At 52.4% G+C, this 12,477-nt stretch overlaps 1 protein-coding gene across 10 annotated transcripts in view; it reads right to left on the minus strand.

The window, feature by feature from the left end:
- CRISPLD2 (cysteine rich secretory protein LCCL domain containing 2) overlaps positions 1-12,477 on the minus strand; it is a 134,273-nt gene that overhangs the window by 37,948 nt on the left and 83,848 nt on the right. For 9 of the 10 annotated variants that reach the window (XM_079907920.1, XM_079907930.1, XM_079907926.1 and 6 more), the window contains 2 exons: positions 12,271-12,323; positions 11,047-11,113 (listed from right to left, as the gene is read on the minus strand). The gene's annotated coding sequence lies outside the window, so the exon portion shown is untranslated. Of the gene's footprint in view, positions 1-2,322; positions 3,634-11,046; positions 11,114-12,270; positions 12,324-12,477 lie in introns of those variants that run through there. The other variant, XM_079907924.1, reaches the window with a different exon arrangement.

The raw sequence follows: 12,477 nt of genomic DNA on the forward strand, positions 1-12,477 counted from the left end.
TTACTGGGAGGCAGAGGAGCGTGGGCTGGACCCCGGCCTGGCCGGGCACAGTCTCCAGCCGCTCCACCGCCTGCAGAGGACCATGTGCTCCGCCAGCCAGAACAGCTTGTCCATGTTTGCTTCCAGAAGGGTGGCCCTCGGGGTCCCCTAAGGCCACGGCTCTCTTCCCATCAGGAAAGAGCTGGCACTGTGGGTCGGCAGCTGGGCGGGGGGCAGAGGGACTCCGTGGCCAGGAGTGATGACTCAGCACGCACACGGCCCGGCCCGAAGGACGGGTTCTTCTCCGCCAGAGGACACGTGACCCCTTGCTCTGGCCGGGCCGGGAGGCTTTGCCGAAACAGCGTCCTGTCAAGGAGCCACACGGGCCGCAGAGGGGCCGCGGGTGGTACCACCCTCGCCCTCTCCCACCGTCTTGGAAACCTGGGAGAAGCTGAGGAGGAGAAGCAGGCTGGCTGGGAGCCCAGAGCTCAGAGACTCAGTTTCTCATCTGTAAAACGGAGCAATAGCCTGTTTCCTGTGCCCAGGTGCCGGGGAAGACCCAGTGAGATGGTGGAAGAGGAAGTATTTTGGAAACTCACTCACTCCCTTAAACACTTCGGTAGAAAGCCTGCGACGGGATGGGCTGGTGAACGGGACATGCAAGGGGGACCGTCCCGTGAGCCCTGCCCTCCAGGTGGCGTCAGTGTGGCCAAGAAGCAAACAGGCCACCAGACCATCATAGATGGGCCTAGGAACCTGAGAGTGCCAGAACATTCCAGAAGGTTCCAACATCAGGAAGGGAGCTGCAGCTGGAAGGATGAGCGGGCAGTTAGCAGTCTGACTCTGGGGAAAGAGCAATCCTGGAGGCATGAGGCAGTCAGAACACGAACTCACCCCAAGACTCTGGGCCCTCCGATCCCCACTGGAATCGGAAGCTCCTCAAATGACCAGTGAGGATGTGAGGCCCGGGAGGGAGTGACTTGTCCAAGGGCACACAGCTGGCACCTGGTGGAACCTTCCCATGACAGCCTGTGCAAAGGCCCTGGGGTGTGGGGGACTTGGGAGAAGTGATACGTTTGTACTGGGGGTAGGGGCAGGCTCCGAGACCTTAGGGCCACCCCCAGCCCTGACACTGAAGTCGTGAGATGGTGATGGGAAGGTGTGGGGCGATCTGAGCCAGAGGGGAGACTGCGGACAGAGTCCTTCAGGCCCCGTGGGAAGCACACGTGCCAGGAGCCCCATCCATTCCCTGGTGGCTCTCCTCCTCCAGAGTGGGGTGGGGGGAGACTTTCTGGCTGGGGATGTGGGACTCTGCTTGGCCCTATCCTTCTGGACAAACATTTGGAGCAGGGTGGGGACATTTCCTCCTGGAGATAAGGCCAGGGCAGGCCTCCCGGGCAGTTGCCTGCAAGGACAGCTGTAGACACAGGGCCTGGCTCTCTGGGCCTGGAGATGCTGCAATTCTTCTGCTGATAATTTAGCCCCAAGCCCCCAAAGATCTTAGGGGCTTAACCCACCTCAGGGACTGTATGATGTTTTCAGACAAAATCCAGCTGGAAAGTCTGTAGCCTTTAAAAAAAAAAAACAACCCACAATGTGATGGGCTGCCCTACTTTGCTGTGTTATGAAGGGCTGACCTTGAAGGAGAGGCTGCAGGACAGAGCCCTAACTTGGAGATGAAATTGAACTCGGGTACCTTTTCGAAACTTCTTTGCTCAGGGGTCAAGTTGGGAAAAATATCAAAATGTTCACAGGTCACTCTTTCCCTCCCCACCCCTCATTAACAATAAAAAAAATAGCTTTAGGGCGTCTCATGGGCAAAACATGGGCTTTTTTTTTTTTTTTTTTTGCTGTATGCGGGCTTCTCACTGTTGTGGCCTCTCCCGTTGCGGAGCACAGGCTCCGGACGCGCAGGCCCAGTGGCCATGGCTCACGGGCCCAGCCGCTCCGCACCATGTGGGATCCTCCCGGACCGGGGCACGAACCCACGTCCCCTGCATCGGCAGGCGGACTCTCAACCACTGCACCACCAGGGAAGCCCTACATGGGCTTTTTTAAAGGAGCTCTTTTGGGATATAATTCACACGCCACACGATTCACCCTTGGAAAGTACACAATTGGGTGGGTTTTGGCATATTCAGAGTCTTGCAACCATCAATACAATGACTTCTAGAATATTCCATCACCCCTAAAAGAATCCCTGTACTCTTAGCCATCCCCGCCGATCCCCCCACCCCCACCCCAGCCCCAGCAACCACTAATCTGCTCTCTGTCTCTATGGATTTTCTTCTGGACGTTTCATATACATGGAAGTCTACAAGCTGTGGTCTTCCGTGTCTGGTTTCTTTCACCCGAGCATAACGTTTTCAAGGTTCATCCACGTTGCAGCCTGTGTCAGCGCTTCATCCCTTTTTATGGCCAAAATCCTATTCCATTCTGTGGAGGGACCACGTTTTGCTCACCCATACATCCGTTGATGGACATTTGGGTTGTTTCCACTTTTGGGATGCTGTGAGTAGTGCTGCTATGAACGCTCGTGTGCAAGTTTTTTTGTACCTGAGTTTTCATTTCTCTTGGGTGCATAAGTAGAATGGCTGGATCATACAGTAACTCTATAACTTTTTAAGGAGCAGCCGGACTGACTGGGAAACCATAGAGTTTTACAACTTAAACGACCCATTTATTAAAAACTCACTAACACTTGTTGAGCACTTACTCTGGCCAGAGTGTCACATGAACTATCATATTTCGTCCCCACAACAAGCTTATATGGTGTGTACTGTTGTCATCCCCATTGTATAGGGCAGGAGCTGGGGATCAGAGAGGTTGGATCACTGAATAGGGTGGCCCAGCTTCTAAATGTTGAGCAGGGATTTGAACCCAGGTAAGGGGTTCCCCTCCTTCCTGAACACCCCTGATGGGCAGCCTCTATTCTAGTGTCAGGAAAAGGACTGGGCTTCCTTTTTAGCTGTAGACGTTCTCATTTTGGAGAACTGACAACCCGAAGACCACTTTCTAATTCCTCCTCCCGGGAGTGGATTAGGGACTGGGTCACGATGCTGTATGACCATAACTGACCCACTCGCCCTTCACATTAACCACCCACCTGGCCCAGCGCGGGCCGAGTCCTGCCGGGCTGGATCCCTGCTCCAGAACAACATCCTTGCAGCAAACTGGACCAAACTGGGCTTTTCTTCCTCGGAGCAGTATTGACACGTGACTGAACACGAATCAGTGTTACCATCTTGCCTGCTACATTGAAAGCAGTGGTTCTCAACCCTGAGCTGATCAGGATGCCCTGGAGGGATGTTAAAACCCAAACTGCCTAAACAACCTAAATGTCCATCAACAGATGAATGGATAAAGAAGATGTATGTATCCACAATGGAATACTACTCAGCCATGAAAAAGGACAGGATAATGCCATTTGCAGCAACATGGATGGACCTAGAGATTATCATACTAAGTGAAATAAGTCAGACAGAGAAAGACAAATATCATATGATATCACTTATATGTGGAATCTAAAATATGACACAGGGAATTCCCTGGTGGTCCAGCAACTAAGAATCTACACTCCCAATGCAGGGGGCCCGGGTTTGATCCCTGGTCAGGGAACTAGATCCCGCATGCCGCAACTAAAGATCCTGCGTGCTGCAACTAAAAAAAAAAAAAAAAAAAAATGACACAAATGAACTTATCTATGAAACAGACACAGACATAGAGAAAACACCTGTGGTTGCCAAGGGGGAGGGGGTATGGGGGAGGGATAAATTGGGAATTTGGGATTAGCAGATACAAACTACTATATATAGAATGGATAGGGCTTCCCTGGTGGCGCAGTGGTTAAGAATCCACCTGCCAATGCAGGGGACACAGGTTCGAGCCCTGGTCCGGGAAGATCCCACATGCTGCAGAGCAACTAAGCCCACAACTACCGAACCTGCGCTCTAGAGCCCATGAGCCACATCTACTGAGCCCGTGTGCCACAATTTCTGAAGCCCGTGCGCCTGGAGGCTGTGCTCCACAACAACAGAAGACACCGCAATTAGAAGCCCGCGCACCGCAACGAAGGGTAGCCCCCACTCGCCTCAACTAGAGAAAGCCCGTGTGCAGCAACAAAGACCCAACCCTGCCAAAAATAAATAAATAAAATAAAATAAAAATGAATAAAATCTATCTTAATAAAAAAAAGAATGGATAAACAAGATCCTACTGTAGAGCACAGGGAACTATATTCAATATCCTATGATAAACCACAATCGGAAAGAATAATGAAAAAGAACATATATACGTATAATTGAGTCACTTTGCTGTACAGCAGAAATTAACAAACACTGTAAATCAACTATACTTCAATAAAATAAACAAATAAATGAAACAAAAACAAATTGCTGGGCCTAACCTCAGAGAGTCTGATGCTGTGGGTCTGGGGTGGGACCTGAGAGTCTGCATTTCCAGCGAGCTTCCAGGTGAGGCTGACTCTGCTGGTCTGAGGCAATAGGAAGTCAGCAGTATTAGGGCTGGTCCGTATGACTTGAATAAGGTGTAATGTGCTGCTTTCTCTAGTTGGGCAAAACTGCATGTGAGGAATGAGGTTCCTGATTCATTTGGGACCATTCTGGACCTCCCCCTGGGGGATGCTTGGAGAGAACGTGGATTCACTTGGAAGGAAGAAGAGGGGCTGCCTAGACGGGGTGGGCAGGAGTTTCACAACTTATCAAAGTACCAATTCAGACCCCTCCCTTTGTATTTGTAAACTGATCCCTGGTGCTCTGCTGCCCCCTAGTGGTGGGCAATTCTGTACCGCCTCCTTTGGGAGGTGCCCCTTGTAGGTGGGGGTGCCTGCTCCCCCGACCCCAAGGCCAGGGTCCTGGTACTTGCTCTTTCTTGGGAACTGATCTGCTGTCAGTCATTTACACTTTAGTAAGAGTCAGTTCAAGTCCTTAAGCTCCGTTCCCGGGCAGACTGCCACTTAAATCCCAAAGCTTATGCTGGAGGACAGGAAGGATTCCCCACTGGCTTTAAGTTTCATGCAACAGAGAATAAAGGGAAGGGTCCTTCCAAGAACCTTGGAGAGCAGCTGCCTCCTCTGACCTGGGAAGGTGGGAGAACCTGGCCGAGGCCCTGTTTCCCAGCTCTGGGCACTCCAACCTGGAAGGGCGGGTGTGCACTTTACATCTGCCTCGTGAGATGCTCACCTCTGATTCTGGGCGCCTGCCCTGTGCTTAGCATTATTGCTGCATCTTACAGCAGCCCTCCAAGGTCACGGTTACTAGCAGGGGCTCAGATAGGCTCAGAGGCTTGCTACCTTCATAACCGGAAAGCCAAGTGTCTGGAAGACATCTGAGTGGGCAGGCCAGTGGGTGGTTGGCCCTGGAACTCTATGGACCTGGAACTCAGGGAGGCAAAAGCTGAAGGGGGATGTAGGGTGACCTGCACGTTAATGGCACTTAAAGCTTTTCAGGAGGGTCGGTCCAAGGGGGAGGGAAGAGGCCCAGGGTCAGGCGTCAGAGGGGAAGGAAAGGAGCTGGCAGGAGACGCCAGGAGGGAGGGGAACGGGGCGGGGGGTGAGGACTGTAGGTGTTGACAGGCAGATGCCAGCTGGAAATGTGCGGTCTCAGAAAAATCTGTCGTATGATCAGCCACTTTGCTGGCTGTAGGGCAAAGCCTGACTGCTTTGAAGAGGGGCCAGGGACCCAGCCTGCGGCTCTGTTCCTGGGGTGGAACTGAACTCAGGCACCTTCCCCGTCCTTCTGTTTGAAGTCCAATTTGGAGGGATGCGGCCACAAGCCAAAGAAAGTCTGGGGCCACCAGCAGCTGGAAGGATCTTCCCCTAGAGCCTTCCGAGGGAGGTGACCCTGCCAACACCTTGATTTCTGGATTTCTGGTCTCCAGACTGGGAAAATATATATCTGGGTTTCTTTTGTTTTTGGTTTTAATTAATTTATTTTTGGCTGTGTTGGGTCTTCGTTGCTGCGTGCGGGCTTTCGCTAGTTGCAGCAAGCGGGGACCACTCTTCACTGCGGTGCGCGGGCTTCTCGTTGCAGTGGCTTCTCGTTGTGGAGCATGGGCCCTAGGCACGCGGGCCTCAGTAGTTGTGGCACACAGGCTCAGCAGTTGTGGCTCGCGGGCTCTAGAGCGCAGGCTCAGTAGTTGTGGTGCACGGGCTTAGATGCTCTGCAGCATGTGGGATCTTCCCGGACCGGGGCTCGAACTCATGCCCCCTGCAGTGGCAGGCGGATTCTTAACCACTGCACCATCAGGGAAGCCCCATGTCTGTTGTTTTAAGTCACTCAGTTTAGGTACTTTGTTATGGCAGCCCTAGGAAATTAATATAATAAATATCGAAATATCTGTATACATATATAGATATAAAATAGATAGCCTCCCTTGCCTATATATATCATATATTGTACAAAATGAGAGTATACCGGCTGTGTCAGTGTTTTTCGATGTGTGGTCTGAGGAACCCCTGCATTGCCTGGGGACCTCATCAAAAGTGAAGATCCCCGGACCCCTCCCACACCTACAGGACAAGGCTCTCTGGGTGCAGCCCCCAAATGGGCATTTTAAGCCAGCTTCCCAGGTGATTCTGAAGGACCCGGAGGCCTGGAACTCCAGTGGTCCCCTGGATGTGGCCGTGAGGGTGACTTGAGGGCAGGTGGGAGGAGATTCGTCACTGAGGGCCCCGGAAAGCAGAACAGGAGGGACAAGGACAGAGTGTTCTGCTGAGGGGAGGTGGCTGGCGTGCCTTCCGCGACGCTGGTGTGTGCTGGGGCCAGATGTCTGGGGTCACAGGGACCCAGCTCTTCCCCGTTGCAGCTGCCTGTGGGAGGAGCCAGGAGCACAAGGCCTGCTTGACGCGCTCCCTCTGCACGCCTGGCCTTCCCAGACACTTCAGCAGCTGCTGCATGTCAGGATCTTCCAGGAATTCCAGGGCCCAGGAAAGAGGCCGGGGCTGACATCCCAGAAGCAGCTGGTGGGATGGGCCACAGGCCCATCTGGAAGTTTCCGGGCCTCAGGGAACACTTATGTAAGCAGTTCAGAGGGGACGTTTGGACGGTGGATTAGCTCGGGGGCTGAGGACAAAGGAGCAGCCCACACGCTGCGCCGAGGGTCAGGGCAGCCCCTCCCCCTCCCATCCAGTCCGTGTAACGAGGACCATCCCTTATCCTCAAGTGGGAGCCAGGGAACCCGGGAGAAGCCCTTAGCCCAGCCCTGGGAAGAGACCGTCCTTTATCCCGCATGACCCCCGCGTCCTCCACGCTGCCGGGGGAGGAAGGGCGGGTGCACATGTGTAAGCTCTCCTTTCGCTTCATCACTCAGTTGCCGGAGGGCTTGGCACGCGGTCGGCGTTCGCTAGAGTTTGCTGAGTGAATGCACGGACGCATGGACCATGTTTCTGCCCGGGAGGTGGGATCTGGGCCGAGCAGGACTTCTCAGAGTGGGGTGCCCGGCCAGCGGCATCAGCATCCCCTGAGAACTTAGTAGAAATGCAGGTTCCTAGGCCCCACCCAGACCTCTTGAATCAGAAAGCCGATGGGTGGGTGATAAGCTATATAACCTTTGTGGGTCCTGCTGCCTCCCCGACGGAGAGAACTACTGTGTAGCGTGGTGACGGTCAACCCTGGCTGAGTGCTGGCATCCCCTTGGGAGCCTACGGCACGAAACCGGCACCAGGCTCCCCGCAGGCCGGCAGATCAGAGTCCCTGGCACGGGGCGGGGCCTTAGCTGCGTCCCGTGATTCTCTTGGGCAGCCGGATTGCGAACACACACCGGGCCTGGGAAGTGACACGGGTTTGGGTGCAAATCCTGGCCCTGCCTCTTAACAGCTGGGAGACTTTGGGGAAATCAGTTTCTTCATCTACAAACAGAGGACAGTAGAAGCAGAACCCTTCTCATAGGTGCCACGGAGAGTAAGGTGTTCATTTCTGTCTCGTGCTCCCAGCAGCGTCTGGGACAGAGCGACTAGTAAGCGGGAGTTGCTATTATTGATAGTAGTAGTATGACGATGCTTACTATTAATACTATTACGACCATCATTACCACTGCTATGACTATGGTTACTCTTGCTACCAGTATTCATACTATCATCACTGTTATGACTACCACTGCTATTACTACCATTACTAGCATTGTTATCATTGCCACGATTAATACTATTACCATTATTACTACAATCAGTAGTACACTGCTATTGCTACAGCTTCTATCATTACTGCTGTTAGTATTATTACTAGTAGTATTATTGCTACGATGACTCTTACTACTGCTGCTTTTTGTCAAGGCGGAAGAACGCTGTCTTCCGAAGTCCTTTAAGGCGGGACAGTCACCTCTCATGCAGGCTCAGTTCTGGACTCTCGGATCAGGAACGCAACTAAAAGTCCAACCCTTTGCAGAACCAAAGGGGTCAAGGTCTTCCCGGGCCTCCAGTGCTACAGCACCTGGCTGCACCCACGGTGGGGGAAAGCCCTTTGGCAATCACTGGCTGGAGGCCGCAGAGGCCTGGAGCACGGCCTCCTTCCCCTGCATTTGCATTTGGGGGGTTCATCTCCCCGGAATGGGGCCGCGATCTTCCCCAGACGGTCGGCAGGGTCCCCCTGTGCCAGACTCAGTCCTTCAGACTCACGTTTTAAAACGTTTCAACCTTTTGTCCTTCCTGAGCAAACAGATGGGATTTACGGGGGAGGTTGCTTCCGAGTGGCTCTTCCCCACCCAAATCCTATCTTCTCGGGGTCAGGCGGGAAAGACAACAGTGCACCTCTCCACGTTTTTGAAGCCAGGGAAGGGAACACCTCACTTTTTTAGAAAGGCCCAAGTACCGCAGGAAGATGTCAAGCACTTGGGGTGTGGTGTGCTTTGCACGTTTCTTTGGGAGAGCAAGGGAGAAAATGTGACACTGAACTCAAAAAAGAAAACTCTTTTAGAATTCAGAATACAATCCACACACCTGGATTTAACAAATGGAGCAAAAATTTCTTGCAGAGATGGTGAGGACAGAGCCTGGCTGGCAGCTCCTGGTGGAAATGGGTGAGGTTAAACTATGGAGTCCCAACTATGGGACTTTTCTCTCCCTGCTCTGAGCAGCCAGACTTACTCTCTGGAAAAAACTGAAAAACGACCTCCATCAGAGGCAAGGATTGTCCTAGAATTGATCGAATGCATATCGATTTTCACTTGTGGTTTTCCCTAATTATTGTATTAGTACACGGTCATTAGCGATCATTTGGGAAACAGAAAAAGGTAGAAAGAGGAGAATCCCGTGTTCAGAGAGAACCTCTGTTGATCTTTGGTGAATTTCCTTTCAGTCTTTTTTTTGTACATTTTAAAACAAGGATATTGTACTGCAGATTATGTTTTGTATTTTTTAAATTTACCACGACAAAGATTTTTCTTTCCCCCTCCCACCTGAGTTACCTGGCCAGGCAGACACCACCTGGACCAGTTTCTCTAAGCCAGTCACCTGGAGGTGACTGTGACCCTGCCTTCTCCCTCTGCCCAAAGCCCATGAACCCCCAAGTCCTGTCAGGGTGGCCCCCTCAGTATCTCTCAACCCACCCACTTCTCTCCATTCCCTTGGCCACGCCGCCCAGAAGTGGAGGGAAGCACTTTAGAAATATTTGGCTGTGGGCCTCTCACCAGGGCTGGGCTAAGGTCTCCTCCCGGGTTCCCTGGCTCCCACTCTGAACTCCAACCATCTATTCTCCACACTGTAGCCAGAACACACTTCCAAAATGCAAATGTGATCATATCCCCCGCCCTGATTAAAACCTCAATTGCCGTAGCCCACTGCTCCTAGGATACAGACCGGATTCCTCCTCCAGGAAGCCTCCCTGACTGCACACACGAACGCGCCCACTTCATGGCACCGCCCGCCCCCGACTGCCATTCTCGAGGGTGTTGGCGGGTCCACTGCCCAGCATCCCTGAATCACGGCACCTTTGGGAACCACTCCATCGGCGGTGCTCAGCGAAGAGCAAGCTCTCTGAGAACGCATCTGTGGATGAACGAGCGCCATCCATAAACAGTGTTGGAGCAGCCTTATTATTCACACTGCGATTCCTTAAGTGTTGCCTTCTTGCCGGAAGTTAGGATACGTGGTCACGCGGTGTGGGGCATCTCTACACAGCCACAAAATTTTGGCATTGCCATCTTAAATGCTGAGGATGGTGTGATCACTCCAATTTCATCTGGTTCTCAGTCTATAGACTTTCTGGGGAAATAGCTCGGCAAAAAAGTGGAGACTAGAGACAGTGGTCCCTGAAAACCCTGTTAGTTACCTGCATCCTTGCCTCCCAGGCATGGAAGGAGCGGCCCCAACCTGGGATGTCCCCTCTCCTGGGGTCAGGAGATGCAGTTGTCCTGTGACCATTATACTAATCACTGAAGACCACTGTCAAAGAGAGAGCCTCCTGGGGCCATTCTGAAAGGCAGCTGCCCAGGTGAGCTGAGGCCACACAGGTCCAGCCCAAATGAAAACACTGTTGGAATCTTCCCAGGGGCCAGCTTCTGAACTGTCTCTCCTCGACTATACTTTGGGGTGAGGTCCCCAAGCCCCTGGGGCCCATGTAGCAATGACACAGGAAGAGGCTACTAAGGGGTGAGACGTGGAACCTGAGGTTTGCTGGCACCCATGCCTGCTGACACTTTAGGGTTTTCCCAAGGTCCCCTAAGGTTTGCCATCGCTGTTCTTTTGGTTAAAATAATAATTCTCTTCCAAAGGGGCAGGTGGTGAGGTTTGTGACTCTTGCTCTTGGCAAAGAAACAAGGGGAAAAACAAACCCACACAGTCTGGAAGGAAAGGAGCTGGCCAAACAGTGAGATTTGGACGCAGTTCCTTAGCATCTGGGCCACGAATGGAGAAAATGAAGTGTTTCAGCCTCAAAATCATCGCCATTCTGATCAACATTGCCGCCATCGTCATAAAGTTTGTCCAGCCCTGAGCCAAGGCTGTGGGCACTATTACTGTCTGTATTTTAGGGACAGGAAGGTGGAGGTTTAGACTCAAGATGTCAGGGCTCCTGAGTGGCAGGGCTGGGCCTGCCCCGCACGCAGATTCCTTACCTGGGCATCCTTGTCTGCGGTGTTCCCCTGCTTCCCGGACATCCAGGCAGCTCCGGCAGGGAGACGGCTGAGAAGTTGAAAGATCAGGTTGAGTGGGGACCTTGGGCCCAATTTTCCCATTGGTGTGATCACTCCAATTTCATTATCAGGGGGAAGAAATCTGGCTTTTATAGAAATTCTTATAGAATTTCTGGGGAAATAGCTCAGCAAAAAGTAGACACTAGAGACAGTGGTTCCTGAAAATCCTGTTAGCTGTCTGCATGCTTGGCTCCTGGGGATGGAAGGGGTGGCCCCTCTCCTGGAGTGGGTTCTGGTCTCCCCATAGATGTCACCCCTCTTGCTCTTAGGAGGGTGTGGCATTGCTCCAGTGTGGATCCCAAGGCCACCACGTCCTAGCCACAGCACCTCGGGCAAGTTAATTACACGCCTAGAGCCTCAGTTTTCCCACCTGTAAAATGGGCTCAGGGTACCTAACTCACAGATCTGCCGGGAAGCATTTTGCCCCCTCTCCTTTGGGCCTTGGTGTAAATTATTTCCACCTGGAAGCCTTTCCGCTCCCACCCTGCTCAGGACAAGTAGGTTCCCGGAGCACCTCTCCTTGGACCCTCCTCACCCTTGAAATTCCTGTCCTGTGTCTGTTGCTTCCCTGAGGGCGAGGGCGGGGGCGGGGTCTGCCTCGTTGACCCCGGAACCACCAGGGTCAGCTCCAGTGCCTGGCACACAGTGGGTGCTTTTGGCATCTCTGGAGCTGGGAGGGAGAGGCGAGGATGTCCAGGGAAGCCGGGGCCTCTCAAACAGTCCGAGCAATGGGCCACCCCCCTGAACGTGGTAATCTGCGGCAGCCACTGGGGGACTGAGCGTGCACAGGTGTGTTTCAGTGTCGGTGGATGTCGAGAATCTTAAAGACAGGTGCCGGGCCGCGCTGCGACATCACAGATTTGGGGCTACTTCCTTTTTTTTGGTTGTTATTTTCTGTAACTTTTTATTTTGGTATAATTACAACAGAAAAGTTGCAATAATAGAGGGGATTCCCGTGTACCTTCACCCAGATTCATTTACATGTTACATTCTTTCCCTATATACGTTTTCATGTAAATATAATAAATACGTAAGTTGCAAACATCAGCCACTTTTCTCCCTGAACACTCTGGTGTGTGTTTCCTAAGAACACGACTTTCTATTACCTAAATACAATAAAATGACCCAGGAAATTTAGCATCTTACCAGAGTATAATACAGCCGAACCTCAGAGATGTTGCTGGCTCGATTCCAGACCACTGCAATAAAACAAATATTGCAATAAATCTCCTGAATTTTTTGTTTGTTTTTTTTTTTCAGTACGCGGGCTTCTCACTGCTGTGGCCTCTCCCGCCGCAGAGCACAGGCTCCGGACGCTCAGGCTCAGCGGCCATGGCTTACGGGCCCAGCCGC

This window comes from Stenella coeruleoalba, assembly GCF_951394435.1.
Source record: "Stenella coeruleoalba genome assembly, chromosome: 20".
In the NCBI taxonomy this organism is placed as follows: Eukaryota; Metazoa; Chordata; class Mammalia; order Artiodactyla; family Delphinidae; genus Stenella; species Stenella coeruleoalba.